The 12,466-nt window shown below is 41.0% G+C and overlaps 1 pseudogene across 1 annotated transcript; it reads left to right on the top strand.

The window, feature by feature from the left end:
* Window positions 1-2,213: 2,213 nt before the first annotated feature.
* LOC308648078 (heme oxygenase 2-like) lies at window positions 2,214-3,372 on the top strand (annotated as a pseudogene). The gene has a single exon. The product of its transcript is annotated as a heme oxygenase 2-like (transcript).
* Window positions 3,373-12,466: the final 9,094 nt, after the last annotated feature.

Here is a 12,466-nt window from a genome sequence, read left to right on the forward strand (position 1 = left end):
GTTATTTAATAGGAACAAAGTCCACTGTTAACCTACATTACCCCCAAGGCAATCTTCGTCTTTGATGGGTTCAAAGCTGTAATAGCATAACAGTGATCTAAGTCCAAAAATCTCTAACTTGTATCTATCCCGGCCATCTTTTAGGATGGCTAATTAAGTTGAGATCCTCCAGAAGATGATCCTGAGATAAGGATTCAAGTTCAAGTAGTTTATTTAGGAGGCTTGGGGCCTGGAGAATGAGGAGTGGCTATGGAAAGCACCACTTATGGAGTGGAGGGGTCAGTAGGAAAGGGAAGGCAGCTAATAAATGATGTGCTATATGGCAAGTTTCACTCCGGACTTCTAGAACATTGTCCCACTGGGGAATGATGTTTAGATCATGCGCTTTATATCTACTTCTAGAACTAAGGTTGTTGAGATCCCACTGGCCTGCTCAGGATGTACCCACAACCAAACCCACAAGCAACAGATGCCATGGTCCCAGCTGGAGATGTATTAATTAGGGTCCAAAGAGGAAATAAATTCATCCCAGATTCTTCAAATGAGGAGACCATAGTCAAAAGACAGTAGACCTCATAGATGAGCAGACATCAGAACCCTGCTTAAGGAGCCCATTAAAAACCAGATTGCTAGGTGTCACTCTCCAGAGTTTGATGGAGTGGGTGCACCTGGGAATTTGCATTTCCAGCACATTCCCAGAGGGTGCTATTGCTGCTGGTCTAAAGACCACATTTTGAGAACCACCAGCCTACAGAGTTTAGAATTAAGAAGATTGTGGTGTATCAATTCAATGGAACATTATTCAACCATAAAAATGAATGAAGTGTTAATACATGCTACCACTTGGATGAACCTCAAAAACATTGTACTAAGTTAAAGAAACCAGACTCCAAAGGTCACATATGATAGATTCCTTTTATATAAAATACCCAAAATAGGCAAATCTACAAAGATGGAAAGCAGATTCATGGGTGCCAGAGGTTGTGGCAGGGGTTGAGAAGTGAGTGTTTAATTGACGGTCTTCAGGAATATTCTTCTGGTATGATAAGGTTGTCTGTTGTGTGTTGCACAAAATTGTGAATGTGTCAAATGCCACTGAATCATACTCTTTAAAATGGTTAATTGTATGTTATAAGAATTTCAACTTAAATTTAAAAAAAAAAAAGAGGTAGAAAGGATGGGAAGACACCCAGAATCTAACAAGAACTAGACTCTTACCATGGCAGGCCCGAAGAAACAGGGAGGGTACAGGTATGGTAATAGCTAAGCCCAGTGAGAATGGACACAAGAGAGGTGGGGTCACCCATCAAGCAGTGGACATGGGAAGGCACAGCTGCAGCCAGACACAGCACCTTTACTGGGAGAGAGGAAATGGGAGAAAGTACCCAGATCTCTTCCTTCAAGCCCTCTGTTCTTCTCTCATTGGCCATAACAAAGCAGAAGCCAAGTGAGGGAAGCCCTGCTGTATAATCTATAGATTAGACTTAAAGAGCCCAGAGCAGGAGAGAGCCATATGCAAAATAGTTTGGGGATGTTAGTGAATCCCCAGGTAATAGCCAGCACACCCAGGCTGGCTAGCTGGTCCATCTAGCAAAATCATAGCCCATTTCCTTCAAAAAGCAAATGAATCCCACCTTTGAAAATTCATAGAGAAAGATGTGCTAAAAATAAGACATGTGCAAACCCCACCAAGAGCAAGAGTCCCCTCTAAGAAGCTAGGGACAGGATTCTTGGAAGCTGGCCTCAGCCACTGCAATCAAACAGAAAGAACCTTAATTCAAAGCAGCCCTCACCATGTGCTGCCCAGCTTCAAGCAGTCCTTTGGTCTCTGGCTGTTTCTCTGAGTCACAGAATACTTTCCATCCATGGAGAAAAAAAGGACAGCCGCTGTTGCCTGGCTCTGGAGGGTTCGTATTACCCATCCTCTGTCCCCTTGAGTGGAGAAAGAGAAATGTCCATGAGCAGTTCTGGGTTGTGCACATCACCCTTTAATAAGCCCCAGTGCCTTGACCTTATGATTTCACCCAGGAGGCTTATTTTAAAATAGGAACTTTTCCATACTTCCTTCTAAAAGCAGCACCAGTTTAGCTGAGGACCGTCTGGTTCTGCCCAGCTCCATGATCCTGACACCACGCAGCCTCCCATGTTGTAGGAAGGTCCTGGTGGGGGTGATGTGGGGATGCTGCTTAAAGACCACCTCCCTGGGAGTAGCTGGCCGGCGAGCTGAGGAGCGGATGCTCGGGGCGAGTAGACCTGGGGCAGAACCATTGTCAGGGCATCAAGAACCGCTCAGCAACAATGTCAGCAGAAGTGGAGACCTCTGAGGGAGTAGATGAATCTGAGAAAAAGAACTCTGTGGCCCCAGAAAAGGAAAACCATACCAGAATGGCTGACCTCTCTGAGCTCCACAAGGAAGGGACCAAAGAAGCACACACCCAGGGACGAAGGAAGCACATGACTGGGCAGAAAACACCCAGTTTGTCAAGGATTTCTTGAAAGGCAACATTAAGAAGGAGCTATTTAAGCTGGCTACAACTGCACTTTACTTCACATACTCAGCCCTTGGGGAGGAAATGGACCGCCACAAGGACCACCCAGCCTTTGCCCACTTGTACTTCCCCACGGAGCTGCACCAGAAGGAGGCGCTGACCAAGGACATGGAGTACTTCTTTGGTGAAAACTGGGAGGAGCTGGTGAAGTGCTCTGAGGCTGCCCAGAAGTATGTAGAGTGGATCCACTATATAGGGCAGAATGAGCCAGAGCTGCTGGTGGCCCATGCATACACCCACTACATGGGGGACCTCTCAGGAGGCCAGGTGCTGAAGAAGGTGACCCAGCCAGCACTGAAACTCCCCAGCACAGGGGAAGGGACCCAGTTCTACCTGTTTGAGCACATGGACAATGCCCAGTAGTTCAAACAGTCCTACCGGTCCAGGATGAATGCCCTGGACCTGAATTTGAAGACCAAAGAGAGGATTGTGGAGGAGGCCAACAAGGCCTTTGAGTACAAGGCCTTCAATGAACTGGACCAGGCTGGCTCTGCTTTGGCCAGAGAGACCCTGGAGGATGGGCTCCCTGGGCACGTCGGGAAGGAAGATGTACCTAAATGCCCCTTCTATGCTGCTCAGCAAGACAAAGGTGCCCTGGAGGGCAGCAGCTGCCCCTTCCGGTCAGCCATGGCTGCGCTGAGGAAGCCCAGTCTCCAGTTCATTCTAGCTGCTGGTGTGGCCCTGGCTGCTGGACTCTTGGCCTGGTACTACATGTGAAGGACCCATCATGCCATGCTGGAGTCCTCCCAAGTGACCTCTGTCCTACCCCATTCTACCCCACTAAACTACCACCTCAGGTGACTTTTTTTAAATGCTGGGTTTGAGAAAACAGGCAACCAATAAAAGCTAGATGCTAAAAAAAAAAAAAAAAAAAAAAAAAGACCACCTCCCTGGATGCCAACCCTAATCAGTCCTTTGGCTCTACTGAGGACCTGTGGAAGGGAAATGCAATGCTTCTTGGTTCTGAGTTCTCAGGAGAACTCAAGATCCCATTAATCAGGAAAAGGGGATTTTGGACTGAAACTTTGCAGGAGTCACTACCAATCAGGCCCCAGGGAAAAGGCCTTCCCCCCAGCAAGTGAGAGAACAACGTGGGCAGCCTGAAGCCAGAAGCCTGTCCCTTACATTCATTTTTTCAATCCCAAGTTTGAGATTTGATTTATTAAAGTTTTTAAACTTTAACCTCATAGATGAATTTCTTAGCCAACATTGATGAATTTCTCCCATCCATCATCATGCTTTCACGTGACGTGGCTCTTGCAAAACATTGTGCCTCCAAATTTGTTCAGAAACAAGTAGAAAGAAATGAAGGGGAAACTCTCAGAAATTTTCTGTCTCAGAGCCCGAACACACACAGCTTGCACATACCCAAATAATATCCTCTAAGACCCATCACCTGCTATGGGGGCTGAAATAGCCTCTATCTTTCCCTGCTTGTTTCCCAAGGGAAAACTCTTATATAACCTTCAGACCCCAATTCAAAAGTCACCTTTCCTTTGTATTCTTCCCTGACTATCATGATTGCCTCTGAGTTTGTTGCTACACTTTTCACACTGCTGTAACTTGTATTTGTATCTGTCTCTTCGATACTCTGCATATTTTATCACCCTATACTACCAGAACCTAGCCCAATATCTGGACCATAGTAAGTGCTAAATAAATGCTTGTGGAACTAAATTGAACCAAGAGACTCAACTTCTAAATCTTAAGCCTTAAACATTTTCGCCTCTTGATGACTTACTTAGCTGTTGATGGGATTGATCGTTGCATTTCCAGCTTAATACCTACAGCGGTTTTCTGGGTCAGAGAAGATGAGTTTAAGTAAATGTGAATGTGAACTTTGAAGTTCTGCAGAGGCATGAAGGATAACTACCAAGCAATGCCAAAACCAATGCATACCCTCTTGTCTCACCAATTCAACTCTCCCTTGATCACTAGAACCAGAAATCAATAACCTCAATTAAGTCAGAATATACCATTTCATTTGTCATAACATGCTACCCACAAAGTTTAGATGAATTTCATTTGATGGATGAGAAAAAGAAAACTTAATTTTTCTCCTAAAAAGTCTGCAGTGATCATTCCCTAGGATTCCCTGGATGAACTGCTGAGTGTGAAATTGTCATTTTGCCATAGGGTGAACCAGTGAAAATTTGTCCCCCAAAACTGGTGACCCATGAAAACATAATAAGACATAATAGATGAATACAGGGTCCCAAAAAAATTGAAAAACATTAAGTAAAACAAAAGTTAACAAGTTTTTTCTTTCCTGCTGGGCTCCTCAAAGTCTTTATTATTCAGACATGCTGTGCAAATCTTCAAAAGTGAGGCTACAGTATGCTTTCTTAAGAACCTGGCAAAGAATTTGGGATTGGTGATCCTGGCTAGGTCTATTTCTATGAATAAGAGAAAAGATGAAGTATTGAACTGGTGATTGAGATGAGGAATGGATCTTGAAAGAATAATTCTAATCAGAGGTATCATTTAAGGAGCTGGTACTGCATGCTAGTCACCAGGTTAGGCATTGCACATGTGTCATCTCAACCTCTCCCATCCCCTGTGAAGGGAGCATTCACTCTCTCATCCACCCACCCTCTCACTCTGACTGCTATGCTGCGTTCAGCGTGGCTTTGCCAATGATTTCTATGATCTATGAAATGTATTTTTCTTCCTCCTGTGACTAACAAAAACTTTATTGAAGAGTACCAGTACTGATGTCAGAACAAACCAAATTAGTTGTAAATTCAAAAAGAGATAAGAGCTTACAGGGAAATCACTGAAGCATTTGCTTCCAGCCATAACCAAAGAATCGCACTGCTATAATTCCTCAGCCTCACTTGGCTTTTTGAAGGTAGGATAAATGCATTGTTATTTTTTGCCATACATCATTCCGTTATAAAACCCAGATGAACATCACTATTTTGATGGGTTATCTACTGATATGACTTCATATGATTATTCTTGTTACTCTTCGATAGAAACAACTGTATTTTCCTTAACCTCATATGAACTGTGAATACATGCCTCTTTAGAAAACTTAGAGCATTTTTTATTTGAGCTCTACATATAAGGAAATTAAAAGTGAACAATTTGTCATATAAATGCCACTCCGAGACAGGCCTGCTAGCTATTCTTGCCCCAGTTCCCATCAGATGTCAACCTGAGCCACCTTTACATAGAAAGTCTACAGCCATGGCTCTCCATCATTCCCAAAAAAAAACTGCAGAGGCCATGCAGAATAAAAACCTGCCTTGGGTCCAACAGTAGCCATGGCAAAGCCTGAGCTATCCTTTTTCCTTTATTAGCTCTACTTATGAGGACCAAGGTAGACAAACCATTATCAGAGCTCAAATATAAGGTCAAGGCCAACCCTGCCAGAATAGGATTTGAAGATGATACCCTGAGAATGTGGCTCAAGCTGCCTCTTGCCCCCTGCATCTCTGTGAGACCTCATTAAAGGACTGAGCATGCAGTTAGAATCCAGAGGCAGACACAAATGCACAAGCACAGGGACCAGAGGAGACTCAACTTTGCAATCCACAGTACCTCTAACCAGCTTTAAAATATGGCACTCCCTCCCTCTTAGCAATCTCTCCTTACTCAAAATTCTGGTGCACATAGATGGACCTATTTCTCTGCATCTCCTGCAGATGTCAGAATTTTGGATCAAGTTGATGTGTGAATTGTTAGTTACCTTTGAATCATGACTTAGGGTGACTTATGCAGCCTCAAATCATAAAATCAGAAAGGTATTAAGCATTTGAATGGAAGATTGGATACTAAAAGAAAATGCTCCTAAGTATGCTTATTACCTTCAACAGAGCAAAGCAAATGTATGCGCGTTCCATTGAAACTATAGGGAACTATAGGGAAGAACTATACCAAAAATTTCCAGAGAGCCCTAGTATGTGGAACTTAATAGTACAGAACCTATTGTTGCTATTCTGTCAAATAAAAATGCAAAAAAAAAGTCATAGTCATCATCTTTTTGCAGGATATTATTATTGCCTTGATTCTGTGAGTGTAACATATATTTATAAGAACTTTCATAAATGTGTAACTATGTTGGTCTTCAATCTTATTTTTCCTTAAATTTCTCATTGTACAGTCTCCTGCCATGAGAGTGTTTAGAACTATTATTTTTTCAATTGATAAGAAGTTAGCTATATGTTTCTTCACAAATGACATCACCATCAACCCAATCAACCACACCGTAACCCTAGGATCATCCTAGAAGTTGTTCTATAATCCTCTCACTCCCACATTGGATCAGAACTATAGTTATACCTTTTTGATATCTATTTCCTCTGTCCCCAACTTGCCATTTATAGAGTTAAGGTGTGAGTTCATCTCTTGCTTAGGTCTTTTCTCCAGTCTCCCTGATCTCCTTGCTTGAAGGTAGATTTCTAAAGAGGAAATCTGACCACATCACTATCCTGCCCAAAACCATCAGGATTTCCCTTTGGCTACAAAAGGCCATTTAGGTTCCCTTTGCAAATGGCTCCTGTTTGCTCCTTTTGCTTCATCTCCCATCAATACTTAGATTTCCACCTTATAGAAGTTTTTGGACCTCTACAGAAGTGTCTTGCAGTCCCTGCCCTCTGTACCTGCTAGTCCCTCCTCCTCAACCTCCCCGCCTCACCATCTTCCTGGTGTGATCTCCTTAAAGACCCAATTCTTTATCCCCTGGAAGCCCTTCCAGGCCCTCCTTCTGCCTCAGAGTGAATTAGGAACTCTCTAATATAGTATAACCAGTACAATAAGTACAACCATAAGTTAGTAGTGTGGCTCTAGGAGCATCACTGAACTTCTGAGTCACCTCCCCTCATTGGTAAATAGAAATACCTCGTGGGATTCTTGTGAACACCTCAGTGTCTACTATGCACTCAACTTAGAGTGATCCCTCAATAAATTTTTGTTGAAACTCAGTCTCAGTTGGACCTTGAGGCAATCAGGATTGGAAGAGGCCAGGAGCTAACTGGACCTGTTTCCTAATTAGATGATGAAGAGATGGTATTAGAGGACCAAGAAGAAAACACATTTTACCCTTAGAATCTCCATATTTATAAAATAGAATCTCCATATTTCAAGATTTTTTTCATCTTCCTTTTGCAGAAAATACAAGTTATGCCCCAATATCCATTTCCTCCTTTTTTCTCTAGTAATAGAAACTCTGGATTCTTAATTGAGCATTGGGCCAACCAAAATAAATATTGCAATTCCTAGCCTCCCTTGAAGCTAAATGTGGGCATATGGTTAAGATGGTCAAGTTCTGTCCAATAAGATATAGCACACAAGCAATGTACATGACTTCTAGTCCCATCCTTAGGAACAGTAGGCTCTGCTCTTTCCTTGCCCTCTTCCCACAGCAAACATGGTAGTGGTATGCCATATTGAGCCATATGAAGAGAGACAACATTCTAGAAATGGAAGAGAAACATGCCTAGGAGCAGCCTGGATCTCTGAGCATCAGCAAAGAAAAGAACAGCCACACAGTTTTTATTAAGCCACTCATTTTGAGTCTCATAACAGCTAAAATTCTATCCCAACAATGCAATTTCATATACATTTCTTTTTACATTTTGACTCCATCGACCCACAAATATGGGGAACAGTAAGGGGTCCTTTCTCCTTCATCTACCTCTATAACTATACTGTAGGTCAGATCCAGGTGAGGCAAGCCCTGGCTTTCCATCAATAAAGCAAAGAATTGTAAGAAATGCATGCAGAATTATATTCCAAAGACTCCTATTATTACCATATCACTATGTCAAAATTGAAAGGCATGTAAGATTTCTCCAGAGAGGCCATCCATAATGCATTGCAAAACTGTGTAGGTGTTTTATGAAATGTGTTTTATTCAAGCTAGGATATACAACACTAACATTATTGAAAGAAATTGAGGGTCTGGTCTTCTCTTTTTAATATGTACATTATTCATGTTATAGTCCTTTAACAAAAAAAAATCAAGTCATATACATATTCAATTTAATTTAAAATTTTATTTTACCTGCTATTCATCTTGGGTGTCCAATGAAGAAGAAATATTCCCTTATTATTCTTATATTAGTTTCTGACAGTTCAATTTCTCTGACTGCTATGCCTCAGACAACTTCTACTGAAAAAGCATACAGGTAATTGCTTTGATCAAAATTTCATGCCAAATCTTTTAGATTCCATGTAGATCACAGCCACTGAACAGAGACTCATCGAATGGAGCCTGCAGAGCCAAGATTAAGAGCCAAGATTGAGAAGAGCTTTTCCATCAAAACCATGGCTGCCCACTGGGAACCACTCGGAAGCTTTAAAAGATATAGATTCTCAGAGCTCACCCCAAGCTTCTAACACAATTGATCAGGAATGCTGGGCATCAGAAAAGCCATGCCAAGCCTTGGCTGGGAACCACTGATTTAAGAGTTCGGTGGGGTATAATAGAAGAACCACATAGGGAAACCTGATTTGGACCATTGACTCTGCCACATAATATTGTTTTATTTTGTTGGCTTTTACAGCTTTATTGAGATATTCACATACCATACAATCCACTTAAAGTGTATAATTCAATTGACTTTAACATGTTTAGAAACTGAATAATCATTACCACAATCAATTATAAAATACAGTCACCCCTTGGTATCCTCTAGGAATTAGTTCCAGAACCCCCTTGGATACAAAAACCCTAGGATGCTCAAGTCCATTATATAAAATAACATAGTATCTACATATAACCCACACACATCTTCCTGCATATTTTAAGTCAATTACTTGTAAATGACTTATTACTTATACCTAATATAATGTAAATGTTATGAAAATATTTATATAGTATTGCTCAGGGAATAATGACATGGTGGGGGAGCTTATGTACGTTCAGTACAGATACCGTTTTTAAAATATTTTCAAGTGGAATCATGTCCAGAGGATCGACTGTTTCATCAATCTAAAAAGAAACTCCATATTCCTTAGCTATCCTATTGCCCTAACCTCCCCCATTACCCCCAAAACTCTAGGCAACCACTAATCTGCTTTCTATCTCTTCAGATTTACCTATTCTGGACATTTCCTATAATGGAATTAACTTTCATTTAGTATAATGTTTTCAAGTCTCATCTACATTGTAGCACATGTCAATATTTGTTTCCTTTTTATAGCTGAATGATATTTCTTTGTATAGTTATACCACAGTTGTTTAGTCACTCATCAGACAATAGACATATGGGTTGTTTCCACTTTTTGGTTATTATGAATATGAATAATTCTGCTATGAATATTCATATATGTTTTTGTGGGAACATTTGTCTTCATTTCTCTTTATGTATGTACATAAGACTAGATTTCATAGATCACACGGGAACTCTTGTTTAACCATTGGAGGAACCACCAGACTTCTCTCCAAAGTGTCTGTACTATTTTATATTTGTACAAACAAAGAGTGTTCTAAGGGGTGATAATAAGAGCAGTCACAAAATTAAATAAAATATAACACAGAAAATGTTTATTCTATCCCAAGCACTGTGGGCTAGACAATAAAATTAATACAATTCCAGCAGTTGTAATCAGGTGAGAAAAAGCTCTCTGAATCCATTATTTCTGTGCAGTGGAAGAGAATTTTATAAGTTCTATCTACCCATAATGATGATCATCATCTCACTTAAGTAAGATCCTTGGCAAGTCACAATTTTTTTTGAGGTCTGTAAAAGGACACGAGTAATCAGATTTGCCTTCTATGGTAGGAAGCAAGGCTTAAATGAGATCATGTAATTAAAGCACCTGACACTTGATACAAAGCAAGTGACCAGACAATTTATTCTTATTCATTTCTTCTGCATAAAAATTAAAAAAGGAATGGACTGGAAAAGGGGACAGCTTCCTAGGGTTGGAAGAGCTTGATCAAGTCTTGAATGACCAAGTAAGTGTGGGGACAATTTCCCCAGACTTCGAGATTGTTATGAAGGAGAATTAGTTGAGGTTGTTGGGATTCCAGCCTTAATGGCTCCTTGAAAGACAGAAGCCTGGCCTTTGTGGACTGTGATCATCCCCTGGGAAAATCCTGTATCCCTGGGCACAATGAGGACAGAGAGGTTGGATGGAAAATTGATAATCTGGCTCTACTGACTCTCTGCCCCATCCCACAAGACAGCATCACCCCTCGTGGCAAGGAGCTGTTGAAACCTGGAGGCAGGCCTCTTCAGAGAGGCCCAAGAGAAGGGCATGTCTGGCTTAGAAGATGACCCCGTGATCTGTTACACCAGAGCTTCCCAGACTTGAAGGTGCACACATCACCCTGGGAACTTGCCACAGTGCAAATCCTAATCCAGTAGGTCTGGCAGCGCTCAGGATCCCACTTCTTAACAAGCTCCATGGTGGTACCTATGCTGCTCATTCACAAAACCACGTTTTCAAGAACACAATATTAAACTTGTTTTTTGATTTTGTTTTGGGTTTTGTTTTGTTTTGTTTTGTTTTTCTTTTCATTCTACTAAAAAAGAACCAGGGGCTGGGGATGTGGCTCAAGTGGTAGCACACTCGCCTGGCATGCGTGTGGCCCGGGTTCACTCCTCAGCACCACATACAAACAAAGATGTTGTGTCCGCCGAAAACTGGGGAATGGATATTGAAGAAAATTCTCTCTCTCTCTCTCTCTCTCTCTCTCTCTCTCTCTCTCTCTCTCTAAAAAAATAAAAATAAAATAAATAAAATAAAAAAGATCCAGCTGTGGAACTATGGGAAGAAAAAATGATGGGGACAGAGTTGAAGAAAAATAGGAAGTTTTTTGGAGCCCTTATGATCTTCTCTGGGTGTGAAAAATTGTTTCCTTAACTTGGAAAGTGGAAGATACACTCCCCTTCACATCCAAAGCCATGTCACAGAACCTTCGCTATTTGTTCAAAATTCAAAAATTTCACTAGGATGTATCAGTGTCCTTATCTTTGTTATACTATTGTACTACAATTTTGCAAGATGTTACCTCTGGGGCTGGGGTTGTAGCTCAGTGGAAGAGTGCTTACCTCAAATGCTTGAGGCACTGAGTTCGACTCCTCAGCACCATATAAATAAATAAAATAAACGTATTTCAAAAATGTTACCTCTGCATTAATCTTATGATTCTCTACTATTTGTAATAATTGAATATGAATCTACAATTATCTTAAAATAAAAGTTTAATTTTCCTCTAATTTCAGTGGCTTGAGAGGCTGAGGCAGGAGAATTGTGAGTTCAAAGCCAGCCTCAGAAATTTAGCAAGGCCCTAAGCAACTCAGCAAGACCCTGTCTCTAAACAAAATACAAAAAGGGGGTGTGGAGGATGTGGCTCAGTAGTTAAGCACCCCTGGGTTTGATACCTGGTACCAAACAAAAAAACTTTATTTTTAAAATTGTACAATAACAATTGTTAGATATGATGGTTCACACCTGTAGTTCCAACTACTCAGGAGGCTGAGGCAGAGGCATCATAAGCCCAAGGCCAGCCTGAGCAACTTAGGGATACCCTGCATCAAAATGAAATATAAAGAGGGCTGGGGGTGTAGCTCACTGGGAGTGTGTTCCTAGGTTCAATCTCAAAAAGAAGAAAAACAAATTTACAATAGAAATTGTTAATCATTCTAATAACATTCTAATAACATGAAAGGATTAGTAAGTTAATTACTTTCATAAGTTAATTTTCAATTCTGTACTTTCAACAAAATTGAAAAGGCACTATGAAATTGAATCATTCGGGCTAAAGCTGCCTCCATGTATAGTGAATTGCAACCAAACTTGATGTGCAGACTGACTGTAACCTACTCTATGACAAGCAGCCAAATCTCAACCAATCATAAGCAGCCAAGTGTTCATACCATATTCAAATCAGACAGATGTGAGCTGTAACCAATCAAGCTCTCTCTACTCACTTTTGTTTTCTGTAGGTCACATCCTTT

Source organism: Spermophilus citellus (genome assembly GCF_964194105.1).
Source record: "Spermophilus citellus genome assembly, chromosome: 4".
In the NCBI taxonomy this organism is placed as follows: domain Eukaryota; kingdom Metazoa; phylum Chordata; class Mammalia; order Rodentia; family Sciuridae; genus Spermophilus; species Spermophilus citellus.